Here is a 16593-nt window from a genome sequence, read left to right as displayed (position 1 = left end):
CGCTTGTACCCATCCTCATATAAGTTGATAATGTATTTATCTGTCCCACCTTCAAATATTTTTGTGAGTATTCATAGAGCTCAGATCCATTTTATATCCTAACCGTTCCAATGATGTTGATACATATCAGTCACAAATCAAATTATCAATGTTGTAACAGCCCGATTTTCACAAATTGTACGAAGGCCCAAGGCCCAATAAGGGTTATGTAGTAGCCCAGAATGGGCCGTTCCAAACTACTAAAACGAGAATGATTTAGTAGCCCAAAATGGGCCGTTCTCAAACTAGAACGGGTTGTTCCAAAATGCTAAAATTTCCTACAAATCTTAGATAGGAACGGGGCGTTCCAAACTACCAAAAAGGCCTATAACCCTAGTTGGGAACGGACCGTTCCAAATATGGATGTTATGGGTTAAATGCAACACCAGAACGGGCTGTTCTGGTTTGAGAACAAACCATTCTGGATATGAATTTTACACATGTCGTTAGAGTCCAGAACGGGCCGTTCCGGATTTGAAACGGGCCGTTTCGGTGACCCCTGATGCCTATAAATATAACGCTCTGGCACTCCCAAAAAGCACACATTTCAATTCTGACTTCTTTCAGTTCTGACTTCTTTTCCTTCTACATTCTTTGAAGACCGAGGGGAACCTAGAGGAGGAGACCAACCAGATCCTGCTTTAGTTTCAGCTACTCCTTATCGAGGTACGGGGGAAAAGGAGATTATTTTTATGCAGAGTTACATGAGAGCATTGAGTAGAGAAAGAGTCCCTTAGAATTATGGGTAATTTTATAATTGTTTCTGTTTGAGGAATTGATGATCCCATTATATTCTGTATGTATTGAGGATTATAAATATATATTTAATTTGCAAAAATGATGATATGGGAGAGAGAACGAAATTATAGAAAAACGCCTATGAGTTAGGTTTTGGAAAAATTGGGGAGTTTTACTATTTGAGTTAAAATTCTACTAAATTAATGATTTCATCGAGTTTTATATTAATTTATAAATGTGATTGTTATATTATTTGGTAAAATTGATGATCTAGATATGGAATGTGGTGTGATGCCTTCGTATATACATTATATCTATTGTCTTATTATGGAATTGATAACATGATGTGAGTATGTTGACATGAAATGAGATGTGTGAAATGTGAATGAGATGTGATTGTGAATCCTCATACTGATGATCAGGGGTGAGCAAGACCCTAGGCTGCTAAAAGGGTAGCGTGACCTTGGCACAGTGTTATGTCAGGGGTGAGCACAATCCTAGGCTACTAAAAGGGTAGCGTGACCTTGGCATAGTCTTATGTCAGGCGTGAGGATGACCCTAGGCTGCTACAAGGGTAGCGTGACCTTGACATAGTGTTAATTGTAAGATTTGTGATGATTGTGATTGTGATGTGAATGTGGTTCCTCATACATATGACCAGGGATGAGACGACCCTGGGTAAGTGATGCTACAAGGATGGCGTGCCCCTGACATTGTGTGGGATAAGTGGGGCAATTAATACGTATCATTTATGTCGTGGCACGACCTTGAGGTGGCGTGACCATTGACATAGTGTTAATTGCAAGATTTGTGATGGATTGGTGTGATTGTGAAATTGTGATGTGAAGTTGATGCATGATTGATAGAATTATGATATGTAGAAATGATTGTAAATATTTCATTATGTAATGAGTTATGATGAGATTACATTGTCGTGTGTTTGTTACATATAGATGTTTTCTTTTCTCACCGTATAATTTGTGGATATTTTAGGTGAGCAAGACCCAGCTTTGAGTGGCATCTAAAATGTCAACAATTGAATTGTGGGTGTGCTCTGGTATTGTGACATCGGGGTAGAGGATTCTAGGATATAAAGTTTTATAAGTATTTGGAGTTGTACCTTTTCTTTTGAAAATAATTTGTAAACTCTTAAGTTTTACTTTCCAAATTTTATTTTCAATTTTTATTGGATATTGAAGAATGATTATGAAGGTTTTATGTGAACCTTTTTACCAATGTTGAAAATTTTATTTTTTAGCTTATTTACATTGTTACAATATATGTGTTGGGGTAGTAAGGGTGTTACAAATATATTTTAGATAATTGTTAAAGTACTAAAAAAAATTCAAGAGTTTTGGTATAGTGAATTTTTAGATAAACGAACTTGGCTATACATATATTGATATATACATTTCTTTCGGTCCCAAAAGGAAGAAATTTTCTATGAAAGCACTTAATTAATAAGTGATTTTATCTTCATGCATGTTTGTAGCTGTATCCTCTTACGAAATTCTCGGGATGTGAGATATATAATTGTGTTATTTAATAACGAAAATTAATACATAAAGCATTTCAAAATTAATGGACTACATACATAGCAAAGGTTTTTCACAATAAGAAAGGAGCAAATTAAAATGATAACTACAGGATGTCTAGATAAGTCTAATGGTGGAAGATTTATGATCTTAGACTTGATGTTGAATACTGTTATTATAATCGTTCACATTATTTTTATTTTTTATTATAAGAAAAAAAATATTTTTATTTTTAAATATAAATAAATTTTAACTATTTTTTCTCAGAAAAATATTTTTTCTTTAATATATGATGTTTAGTAATTGTATTACTTCTTTTAATATTTATAATAAAGATAATTTAGAAAGAATTAATATTATAGAATTAATAAAATTTAATATAAATAAGTGATTTTCTTAATATATGTAAAATTATTATTATTATTATTATTTTAATGGGGTAATAACTTTGAAAATAATTCGATTTAATTTTTATAAGAATAATTCATTTTTTATATTATAGTTAGTTATTACTAGTTCAACTTTTTTTACACGCCTCTATATATATATATATATATATATATATTTATTGAAATCGAATAAAAAAATATTAGCAATTGACCATATATTCTATACAGGAATAATGATGAAAGTGAAAAACCAGCGTGTATTCCTAACTCCTAAGTATTTATAGATGAGTTGATCACATGCATGACTTTTTTCTTGATGAAACTTAAATCATGCGAGTTTTATTAGGGCAATATATTTCTTATAAATGCCTTAAATTAAGGTAATAATACAAAAATGATAGAATGTTTGATAATGATTTTATGAATATGTAATCATGGAAGGCACACTTATCTTACACTAAAACAGAAAGTATGAAGATGCCAGCAACCCATGAAGATGTTAGAAGATGCTGTAATTAATTCTAAAATGTTTTAAGTTGGGTAGTGGGGGTTGATCATGTATATCATTGTATTTGTTTTTTTATAAATTATGACACCCTCTACCCTGTATATTCTAACACATAAATAATAAAATTTGAATAACATAATCTTTCATTATTAAAATATCAAATATGTTCAGATAGAGAGCACCACATCTATAACTTAAACAAATAACATAATCAACGAAAATTACAACGAAATAAGGTTAAGGTTTTCAAAATAATTTAATAGAAATAACATCCTAATCTAATCTTATCTACGTCCCGATGTCACATGTCCTATCAGAGCAAAGCCCAACATAGAAGCCTAAGCTTCATCACCAACATCCTCAGCCTCATGCTGATAATCACTTGTATAACGATCAAAGGAAAACAACAAAAAGGAAAAGGGAGTGAGAAACATCTCACTCTGGTTCATAGTGTAGGAATACACACCAGATAGTCAAACACAAATAAGACATGTATATGTACATAACATAGATGGATTAACAACAATATTACATTCCACTCATCAAAGACATAAAAATATCAAGTTAACATATAACATTAAAATGCACATGTAATGGACACGAACTACATATTATCATACATGTGGCGCCAGTAACACATGTCACATGGCATATATATTGTCGGTAGCAATACACGAGAATAGTCTAGGAGTACATGCCGGGTCACACCCTCTGTGCACTCTCACTAGAAGGACATACTACCAGGGTCTCGTTGAGATAGTTAAGCCGCACAAGATACATCTCATGCACACAATGGGCGAGACTGGAACTTACAAACCGATTTATCCCCAAGGACTAATCCCTAAGCTTTTACATAAAGGGCCTTCCCTAGCAGTGTATTCCATATCGTACCCTTAAAAACATTTATGAAAATGATGCATGTCAATCAAGACTCTATGCATTCTCATATCACATTATCATGTCTCATTATCATATCACATTGTCATGTCTCATTATCATAAAACATCATATCTCATGTCTCATATTCACTTTTCACATTATCTCATCATATTCACATAGTCTCCACAGAGCACTTTAATTCATATCAAAACTTGTCTATTTGTGAAAGTAAACACATATTCGTACATCTCATTCAACAAGAGATACAACAGAATAATCAGAAGGTAAAACAAAAAATATTAGAATTTTTTTCCTGTTTCTCATAAGGTTCCCACAGTGATGGAATCATGCCTAGGAAGGCAAGAGGTGACATATTGAAGGAGCCAAGAGGAGTTGGCTAGACATGAAGGTTTGGGCCAGTCAGGGCCCAATGGGCCTGATGGGCCTAGGAAGGCCCAAGTTGAACTTTTCATGGGCCATATTTTTTTATAGCTAATTTCATATGTTTTGTATACATGATGTTAGTATAGGTATCATATATTTTGGTCTTGTATTTTGGACCACATAGAATAGCATTTTAGGTTTTAGGCTAGTTGGGCCTAGTTTTGGGCTTCATGGGCCTTTGGGCTTTTGGTACCCAATATTGGGCTCATTTTCATTCTTGTAATTTTTCCTTTCCATTGTAATTGTTTTACCAATGTAATTAGGTCATTAGAATAGGAAAATACAAGGAATACTAAAGTATGCTAATTAGGTTAAACTAGGTTTAATTTAGAAGCCATTTAAGTTACATTTGAGTCACATGTTTTGCACCATTGGTGTCTGAACATGTGACACTCAAATTAACCCTAAATGACTCTTAAATCAGACCTAAATGCACCTTGGTACCTAAATTTTCGGACTTACACATGTGCACCAAAGTTTGAATTCAAATTTGAAATTTGAATTCAAACTTTAGGCGCCAATTTGTGTAGCTTTGGTTTAGGTGCCTATGTGCTTCATTTCCGTGCATACTTAAGTCCTCCCTTCACATTTTTGTATTCACTTTTGAGAATAATGAAATTTGAGAGCTTATTCAGCCAAATTTCGTTCAAGAGTCACCAAGAGAGAAAGCTTCACCTTAGGAACCCTACTAGGTTTTCCTCCTCTTTGAAGTCAGTTTTCCCTTGCACCTTAAGCTTGGATGCTTCCATCCAAGGCTTAAGCCTCTTCCATCCGTGATACTTCCTCCATCTAGTGTTCATCTTTGTGGTTTCCATCTCCTTGAAGAAGATCCGAGCAAAGGAGAAGCTAAGGAGAAGTCATCTACCACTCCTCCTAGTCTTTTCCATCATTTTTGGTATCAAGAGCAAGGTTCTTCTTGGAGATAAGTTCTCTTTTGTTTTGTCCGATTGTTTTGCTGTTTGTGTACTCTTGTATGTCTTCTTTGAGTTTCTATTCGGATCTAATTGTTTTGAATCAAATTTGTTCCATAGATCCATTGTTTGGTTGTTCTTGATTTCTTCCACAATCAACTTGTTTAGGACCTATTAGCTTGTGCTTATTTTTGTTTCTCTTTGAGTCTCTCCATTCCTTGTATGTGTCCGTGATTGGACTCCATGCATTGCATTAGATTTTGGTTTTTAATCCATGTTTTGTCTTAGGATGTTTGTTTAGTCATTGTATGTTCAAAAATTCCTTGAATAGCATGTTGACCTAATTTTCTTTTGTGCATTGTTCATCAATTTGTTGCTCTCGGTTTGTATTCATTGTGCCTACCTAAATGTGCTTTTTCTTTTACCTTATTGTGTTCATAATTTGCTATTAGTCCTAGCAAATTTCTTTAGAGTTAGGTTTCCATTGTGTACTTAAGTTTTCAAATCACTTTCCATTGAAAAATCTTAAGAAACAATTTTGTTACCTAAAATTTCAAGTGTTTAACCTACTTCTAGTGCACTTTTCTTGTGGATTCAAATTTTATAAAAAAAAAAAAAAGAGTTAAGAGACTGAAAAACAGAGGCAAAAACAGAGCCTAAGGTTCAAAAAGTTCAAAAAAAGAAAGAATACAAAAGGAATCCAAAACAAAACCTAAAAACTAGTGCACTAGTTTCTTTGTTTTCACTTGAATTTTGACCTAACTTGTAGTCTCGGTTTCTATAGCTTGGAATCATAAAAAAATTTGAAACAAAAGGCAAATACCTTCTCTAGAATCTTAATTTGAATATATAAAAATAAATAATAAAAAAAAAATATAGAAAACAAATTAAAAGGAAAAAGCCGAGAGGTGTACAAGCTGAAAAATCTACTTGATTCCTTGATATTGTTTTGACTACTATTTGTTCTATACTTATCCAATTGTTCTCAAATTTTTTTTGTTTTGTTCATCTACTCTAGTACCTATCTAGGAACCTTCCTAACTGTGTGCTAGCTTTATTTGGAGTCTTAATTTTCAGTTTTACTTGTTGAACCTCTTTGAGTCTTGTCATATATACATATTACTCTTCATTTTTGGTATAAGCTTTTCAAATTGTGCTTTTATTGCTTGTCTTGTTTTCTTTCATTAAATTCCCTGTGCTGGAAGTGGCCTCAAATCCTTGCTTAAGGATCAAGCATTGCTCAACAAAGAGTAGGAAAAGTTTGGACACTAAGACTACAAAATTTTGACCTAATTTAGTGACCTAGCTTTTCCTAAACTTCCTTCACTTGAGTGACCATTCCTTTCACCTTGTGAGGAGCCTCCATTAACCACTTTTGTTTTGTTCATTGTGCAGGTCCAGGAGCATCTTATTTCAAGGATTAGTGGCGGATTAAAACACTTGAACAAGTGTTAGAAAAGTTGATCAACCAATCCGTCACTAATTAGGTCACAAAAGCCGTCATTAATTGTTTTCTAGGCTAGTTTAAATTTTGCAATCTCTTTTGTATTTTTAAACCAATTTGTAAAGCTTGGAGGGAGTATTAAGAAGCTGGTCAGGTATATCTAAACCTTGGTAGCTCACTCACGTGTAGTACTAGTGGAAGTGGCTTGGAAATTTCATATGTTTCAAGCTTCCACTTAGGGCAAACCGACTAGTTGCTTAATCTTGCTTCCTTTAAGTGTTTGATCTTTAATTTGTTTACTTTTGCTGCCTTGTTTCGACTAGCTTTGTGTAGCATTTAATTGTTCACGTTTTAGATAGCTTCAAAAACAATTGTGAAAAGCATACAACATAAAAATCTTTGTGAAAATTTTTGTGGAATTGAAAATACCACAAGGGAGTTTAGTGATTTCCACTTGAAAAGGCTTGGTTATTAAGTGGCTCTTAGTAGCTCACCTCCCTTGATAGTGCAATTTGTACACTTAGACTTCCAAGTGCTATTTTTTTGTTCCTAGAAAATTACAAAAATATTTTCTTTTTGCATAGCATATAAAAACAAAATTCTTTTGTTTAATCATGAGAAAATATTCCTCAAGTGGTAGTGATTTAAGCTCTTCAAAAAGTTTTTCACATCCTACTCAAAGGCTTAAATCACTAACACCTTGGACAAAGCAAGAAGTGTTAAAAAGAGAAAAAGAAAAACTTGAAAGAAAAGCACGACTTGCAATTTTAGAGGAAGAAATTCACATTCTTAAACAAAAGAAAGAAAAATTTTTAGCAAAAGAAAAATTGAGAAAAACAAGAGAAAAAGAAAGAAAAAAGGCATTGCTCTTAGGGAAGAGTAAGGAGGAAAATAATTCCTCTAAAGGACTTGTGAGTGAAGAGAGTTGTTCTACCACTAAAAATCATTTACAAAATACTCTCTTCATAAATAAAGACCTTAACTCTTACCCTAATCTTATCACTAGTCATGAAGTAGAGATTCAAGAACAAATTATTCTAAAGAAAAATGAATCTCAACTTCAAGATGCAGTGAAGAAGGAGTGGACTACATTTAGTTCCACTTCTTGTGCTACTTCCTTGGAGGTGCCCAAGGAAGAAAGCCTTCCCCTCTTTAGGACTCCTTCTACCTTAGTTGTTCTAATAAAGAACCCAATTTTCGGTTTACATTGTTTAGTAGATACAACTTGTAATAATCTATATTCTATGTTTGATCTTATGGGAAGTTCTTACTCTTTTGAACTTAATACGTTTCCTTCCCTACAAGACAAATATAGCTTATATGATTGTGAGTATCTAGTAAACAATCAAATCCAAAATTGTTTAGGGCGTTTTCTAGTGGTATTTTCTTTATATTCTAGGAAAATCCTAGGTTACCATTTAGGGTACTTTAGGCAAGATGTTGTAATTTTTAAGAAGCATTCTTTTCATTGTCTTAGTCATAGTGTCATTACATTTTTAGGATTTCATTCTAGGTTGTACTTAGAAGAGGATCCAATTTCTACTTTTAGGGAGTCTAATTTTGATAGTTTATTTTTTCTTAGGCTAGATATAAGGACTCCTCTTAGGATCCATAATCCATTTTCTCATCATAAACATGTCACCTCTTATACATGGTTTGTTCTGTATGTAGGTGATGATTCTTATTCCATGCATCCTCGTGATTTGAGGACAAGTCCTTTTCAAGAGGGAGGGGATGATGGAATCATGCCTAGGAAGGCAAGAGGTGACATATTGAAGGAGCCAAGAGGAGTTGGCTAGACATGAAGGTTTGGGCCAGTCAGGGCCCAATGGGCCTGGGAAGGCCCAAGTTGAACTTTTCATGGGCCATATTTTTTTATAGCTAATTTCATATGTTTTGTATACATGATGTTAGTATAGGTATCATATATTTTGGTCTTGTATTTTGGACCACATAGAATAGCATTTTAGGTTTTAGGCTAGTTGGGCCTAGTTTTGGGCTTCATGGGCCTTTGGGCTTTTGGTACCCAATATTGGGCTCATTTTCATTCTTGTAATTTTTCCTTTCCATTGTAATTGTTTGACCAATGTAATTAGGTCATTAGAATAGGAAAATACAAGGAATACAAAAGTATGCTAATTAGGTTAAACTAGGTTTAATTTAGAAGCCATTTAAGTTACATTTGAGTCACATGTTTTGCACCATTGGTGGCTGAACATGTGACACTCAAATTAACCCTAAATGACTCTCAAATCAGACCTAAATGCACCTTGGTACCTAAATTTTCGGACTTACACATGTGCACCAAAGTTTGAATTCAAATTTCAAATTTGAATTCAAACTTTAGGCGCCAATTTGTGTAGCTTTGGTTTAGGTGCCTATGTGCTTCATTTCCGTGCATACTTAAGTCCTCCCTTCACATTTTTGTATTCACTTTTGAGAATAATGAAATTTGAGAGCTTATTCAGCCAAATTTCGTTCAAGAGTCACCATGAGAGAAAGCTTCACCTTAGGAACCCTACTAGGTTTTCCTCCTCTTTGAAGTCAGCTTTCCCTTGCACCTTAAGCTTGGATGCTTCCATCCAAGGCTTAAGCCTCTTCCATTCGTGATACTTCCTCCATCTAGTGTTCATCTTTGTGGTTTCCATCTCCTTGAAGAAGATCCGAGCAAAGGAGAAGCTAAGGAGAAGTCATCTACCACTCCTCCTAGTTTTTTCCATCACACAGGAACCCACAGAGCACTCTAATTCATACAATATTAATCATTCAAAACAGTACAATTTACTCATACAATTACCTCTTCAAATAATCTCCTTTTATAATTACCAACGCATTCCCTTAGGGTTTCCCATAGGAACCTCTAGAGATCTCAGATCATATAGTTATTTACATATAAGAAGACACTACAAGAAAAATGTAAATTTCCGACGGAAAATTTCCGAAGGATATGGATCCGTCGGTAATTTCCGACGGATTTATATTTCCGTCAGAAATTTTTGACAAAATTTTTCGTCAGAAATTTTCCGTCAGAAATTTCCGACAAAAAAATAAATCCGTCGGAAATTTCTGCCGGAAAATTTCCAACAGAATATTCTGTCAGAAATTTCTGACAGAATTATTCCGTCAGAAATTTCTGACGGAATTTTCCGTCGGAAATCTTATTTTTAATTTATATTTTTAATTTTTTTTAATTTCTTATTTTTAATTTATTATTTTTAATTTCTTATATATATTTGTAGTATTAAAAATTTTATATATCTTTTAAAGGTATAAATATATATTATAATTATTTATTACAAGTTTTTTATATCTACGATTAGTATTAAAGATGAAAATAAATTAGGTTATACTATATTTTATTATAATTTACTTGGTTTGAACCTAACTTTCTTTAAAAATATATATTTTAAGTGTGACTTATTTATCTATCATAGATAATTTTTAAATATTTGAGTAGAACTACAATCATATAGACTTATTTTATAATAATTTAACACTATTAAAAATATAAAAATCTATATGTTAAATTTATAAAAATAAAGTTTAATTTATTTATGATATAAATATGTTTTTAATATCTAATATATATTTTTAGATGATAACTTATTTTAAAATATATCTTATAATAACAATTCTAAATGGAATATAAATCTTATGATTTTTCTTATTTTGATTTTTTTAATCAATGTATACAATTTTACTATTTTGATTTTTTTAATCAACGTATACAATAAATAAAAAACACAAAAGAAAAACATGCATGCTACAAATTTTATTTTATCAAAAAATTATTTGTTTTCATATATTACATTATATATGTGAATATTAAGACATATATATATATATATATATATATATATCTATATACATATATATATTATAATTAAACTTTTTTTAAAAATTAATTCATTATTAAGAAATTTTTTTTATCACATGAGAATTAATTTCCTTAAAAAATTTGGATATCAAATAAATAAACATTTTTTCTAAATCTATATATTTATTTTATTAGAATATAATTTTTATTTTTTAAAATATATTATTTTTTAGATAAAAAATTATGTATATGTCAAATAGTAGTGAGGGCAAGTGCCTCACTATTCCAAACGTGCAGTTGTCGCTGTATATATATGTATGTGTGTGTGTGTGTATATATATATATATATATATATATATATAATATAAGGGGTTATAATTATACCGGTGTAACTTTTACTAAGTATTATGCCGCTCTATAACTTTATATTAAATGTGAATTTTGTAAATCCAACCGTTAAATTGAAAGTTCATATCACTTTATACGTGTATATCAAATTTTGTTAAAATTGAACAACAACTAGAAGATAATCCAAGTGTTCATATTTTAGTGTATTTTGAAATGAATATATTACATCAATTTTGTTTTATAAAAATGAAGTATCAAATCATCTTGGATTAATATAAAGTTTTGTATATATAATCTATAAGAGATATGAACTTTCAATCTAATAGTTGGATTTACCAAATTCACATTTAATATAAAGTTATTGAGCGGTGTAATACATTGTAAAAGTCGCATTTAATATATATATATATATATATATATATATATATATGAGGGGGTTATAATTACAATGGTATAAATTTTACTAAGTGTTACACCGCTTAATAACTTTATATTAAATGTGAATTTTGTAAATTCAACCGTTAAATTGAAAATCTTTTACTCTTAAATCATATATACAAAATGTTATATTAATCGAAGATGATTTTTTATAAAACAAAATTAAATCTGTCGAAAAATTTATATTTTTGATGAGAAAATTTTTGTAAGAAAAGTTATTGATAGAATATTTCAGAAAAATTTATATTTGTCGAAAATGTAAGAACTGGTTTTAAATTTGATATGAAAATATTATGATATAATTAGATAAGATTTTAAGTTAGTATTTTATTAATGGTTGATAATTAAAAAATAAAACATGGATAAATACATTATTTGAATTTTATATGTTTGATTTAAGATAACTTACAAAATAACTCTTGGTAAAGTTATTCCGCTCAATAACTCATGGTGTGTTGAATTTCATCGATCCAATTAATTGTTAAATTAAAAGTTATTAAATTTTACTAATAATTAATATAAAAAATTAATTAGTTTTGGAATAAATTATTTGCTAATTAACAATATAATTGAAATATTAATTATTTTAAATTATTTAACTAAAATCTTATTGACAATTTACTATATGATCTTAATATTTTTGTATAACTAATATCTGGTTTTAAATTTGATATGAAAATATTATATATAATTAGATAAGATTTTAAGTTAGTATTTTATTAATAGTTGATAATTAGAAGAAAAAAAAAGGATAAATACATTTTTTAAATTTTATATGTTTGATTTAAGGTGATAAATATATTAAATTAATTAATAATTTATTTAAAATATTAAAATTTAATTTATAAGTATGTAATAAATAAATATTTATAATTTTATAAATTATATTATCATTATAAATTATAAAATTAAATAATTTAAATTATAATTTTAAATAAAAATAAGTAGATGTTAATTATAAAAGTAAGTACATATAAATAAAGAATAATTAAATATATTATTATTATTATTATTATTATTATTCGTAGTATAAAATTATTATATATTATTATTATAGTACAAATATGAGATTGTATATTTGAGGATGACTTAAATGAATTAATTTGTACAAGTTATACTGACAACATACGTAGACATTTCGGTAGCTTACTCATCAGAACTTTACATTTAAGCGTGCTTGACCTGGAGTAGTACTGGGATGGGTGACCTTCTGGGAAGTCTCCCAGAAATTGCACAAGTAAGAATAAAACACGCTAAACAGTGAAATATTGTGAAATAGAACCCTTGAGAGGCCAAATATGAAAGTTGTTACACTAATAAATTTATTAAAATTAAAAAAAATTATAATTTCTAACGGATTTTTTTGTCGGAAAATTTGACAGCAATTTTCGACGGATTTTTCCGTCAGAAATCTTGACAGCAATTTCTGACAGATTTTTCCGTCAGAAATTTCTGACAGAATTTTCTGTCAAAAAATTTCGTCGAAAAAATTATTTCCGACAGATTTTTTTTTCCGACGCCACTTTTTCAATCCGTCGGAAATCCGTCGAAAAAAGCAAAATCTGTCAGAAATTTACCTATTTCTGTCGGAAATTTCCGTCGGAAATTAGCATTTTTCTTGTAGTGAGAGCAAATAGAAGAAACATATATAATTGGGAAAACCTCCTCATAAATGAGCATACAGCAAACATAGGATTGGGGTCAATCCCACTTCCCAACATACATTCCCACACCTAGAGCAATGTTTCTCACTTCCCCTTACCTGGATAAGCAGAAGACGAAGCTAAAGCAGAATCTGCTTGATCTTCTTTTCTTGGTTCTCCTTGGTCTTTAGAGAGTGTGTCTAGAAGCACTGCAAGAGTTAGCTATTTATAAATTTTAGGAGTGGCTAGAATGTCCTGTTCTGGATCCTTTCATCATGTGTAAATGATGAAATTCATAAGCAAGCTCTTCATATTGAGTTGGGTCATACATCTGTGCAAGCTCCTGCTGAAGGGATGATAGAGGAACAATTGGTGGAAAGTGGGAGGCCCAAACGCACCATCAAGAAGCCCACTAAATTGAATGATTTTGTTTGTGTTAGTCCCTTAGCCTCAATTAACTTAAGAGGGGGGTGAATTAAGTTTTCTAAATTTTCCTCTTATAAAAACTTTTCCAATTACTTTCTTATCAAATTTAATTCCTTAGACAAATTTGTATGTAAAGAACGAATGATGATGCAAACTACACAATTACAATTAATAACAAGAAATTAAAAGTATAGGAAGAAGAATTGCAAACTTGATTTTATACTGGTTTGGCCAATCCTGCCTACATCCAGTCCTTAAGTCTCCCACTTGAGATTTCCACTACTCTTGTAAACCTTACAAGACTTGAATCCACCAACACCTCGGAACTCCCTTTCCTTGTGTTGTGATTCAAAAACCAACAAGGAGAAAAACCCTTTCTCCTTTACAGATCAACAGATCAATAGGGTATTACAGAATGACTCTCTTTGAAGAGTAGATATTACATTTTCTAAGAACTTGATGAACTCTTTAGAGATTTATGCAAATGATTTTGGCCAAGTAGTTTTTGTAAATTATTTTCACAATAGAGTTCGTCACCTTTCTCTGAAAAATTATAGGTATTTATAGACAATTATTTCTTGGGTTATGTCTTTTCATGAAGAGTTGTAACTCTCTATAATTTTTCAGAAAATAGGCTCTGGTAATCGATTACAAGACTTGGTAATCGATTACAACAATTAAAGTTCAAAATGATTGAAACGTTGTATAATTCATATTCGAATTTTGAAATTTTCTCTTCTGGTAATCGATTACAAGACTTGGTAATCGATTACAACAATTAAAGTTCAAATTGATTGAAACGTTGTATAATTCAAATTCGAATTTTGAAATTTTCTCTTCTGGTAATCGATTACAATCACTGGTAATCGACTACCAGAGAGCATTTTAACATTTGAACTTTTGATAAAAGGTCTTCTTTCTTTGGTAATCGATTACAGCAAGTGGTAATCGATTACCAGACACATATCACTTGTTTTGGCTTATGAAAACTTAAGATATAGAGAGCTTCTATTTTCCAGTTAAAAATATTTTTGTTTAATCTTTTAAATACTGTTTTTGCTTTCTTTTCAAACAACTTATTCTTATATTCAAAAATATTAAGTTTAGGTTTTCTTGAAATTCTTATTTTAATGGCCAAGTGAAATTTGCAAATTCTAAAAGTTTATTTTACATACTAAGCTAAGCAATCAAGACTTATCTAGTTATTACTTGAGATCTTGCTTCTTGATCAGCTTGCTTTAACTTGACCTTTATTTTCTTCAATGCTTTGGCATCATCAAAACTTTGTGCATATTTTCTTCCACAGTTTTCTATAAATAAATCTTAATATACAAATAATACTGAATGGGAATACTCTTTTGTTTTTACTAGTATTATCGTACTGTTAGCACACGGTGGTTGTCCATATAAAGATTGTAGTGGAATTGGAAAAGAGGTGAATAGAAATTATAATAGAATTATTGTCTCTTGCTTCTCTCTTTCTTCAACTTTCTTTTTGGAGTAAACACCAGCTCGAAAGGTGCCTTTCTATTCCTACCGTAACATTGGTGCTTTCATTGATTCTTCTTCTCCATTTTGTAGATTGGCTGCCATGTCTTCTTCCGCTTCTTCTGCTATTTCTCAAAAATAGATGGATACTCTCTCCGATTCAATCCATGCTTCCTTGCAGCAGTTCATGATTTTGGTGGAGACAAAGATGGCTAACCTTCGTACCGAGTTTCAGCAGACTCACGCGGATTCTTTGAATCATCGTCCACACACATTGACACCTCGCTCAATGAAACTCGATGTTTCTCGTTTTGATGGTTCTGATCTTGCTGATTGGTTGTTTCGTATTGAAGCTTATTTTGATTATTATGGAACCCCACCCGACACACGATTGTAGATTGTCTCCTTTCATTTGGAGGGACGTGTAGTGGCTTGGTTTCAATGGGCCAAGAGAAATGATTTATTCTTTAATTGGGCTTCTTTCATTACCTCGGTTAAAAACCAATTCGGTCCTAATGTTTACGAGGATTATGAGGGCAATCTTTCGAAGCTCACACAGACGTCATCGGTTGCCGAATTCCAAACTCAATTCGAGGAATTTTTGAATAAAGTTACGGGTATATCGGAACCTCTTCTCATTAGTTTTTTCATCACCGGTCTTCAAGCGGACATTCGTCGTGAGTTACAATTCCATCGTCCAGCAACATTGATGGAAGCCTTTGCCATGGCTAGTGCTTATGAAGCTCGAATGGATGATGCAGCTGTGACGGTAAAAGGAAGTCCTCGTGGGCCTTCTTCCTTTCGTTCTGGACATGTAACAGGCCGAGCCCAACTGTCAAGTGTAATCAGCCCAAACGAGGTTTCTCATTTTCCAAGAACCAAGCCCAATTCTCAAACCGCACATACAACCAAACTTCCACCTCTCTTACCCTCGCCGACCTCCCCGATTCGGCGTTTAACACCAGCAGAGTTGCGTGATAAGAGAGAGCGGTCTCTGTTACAACTGCGATAAAAAATTTGGACTCAATCATCATTGTCAAAGCAAATACTTATTGCTCCTTGGTTACGAGGATGATGATACTCCTACCAACGAGAAAGTGGGAGATCATGATACAATACCCGAGAAGGTTTCTGGTGATATTTCCACCCTTCACAATCTTTCTTGTCAACTTCAGGGTCGCTCTTTACGGGTGTTTGGATCTTTTGGCTCAAAACAATTTCAAGTCTTAATTGATAGCGACAACACTCACAATTTCATCAAACCCTTGTTGGTGGCACAATTGGCTCTTCCAGTAACACCTATTCCTCGTTTTCGAGTTTCTACGGGCAGTGGTGCTTTCTTGAGTTGTCAATATAGTTGTCCTTCAACATCTTTGATTCTGCAAGGAATTGAATTCACTGTCGATCTCTTTGTGTTGGAGATTGAAGGTCCTGATGTTGTTTTCGGGTTCCCTTGGCTCCAATCGCTTGGTCGAGTATCACATGATTACTCAACTCTCACTATGGATTTTAATTGGAAGGGTCAACAGGTAACTCTTAAAGGTGA

The sequence above is a fragment of the Cajanus cajan genome, chromosome 3 (genome assembly GCF_000230855.2).
Source record: "Cajanus cajan strain Asha chromosome 3, NIPB_CcT2T_4, whole genome shotgun sequence".
NCBI classification, from domain to species: Eukaryota; Viridiplantae; Streptophyta; class Magnoliopsida; order Fabales; family Fabaceae; genus Cajanus; species Cajanus cajan.
This window is presented reverse-complemented; position numbering follows the sequence as displayed.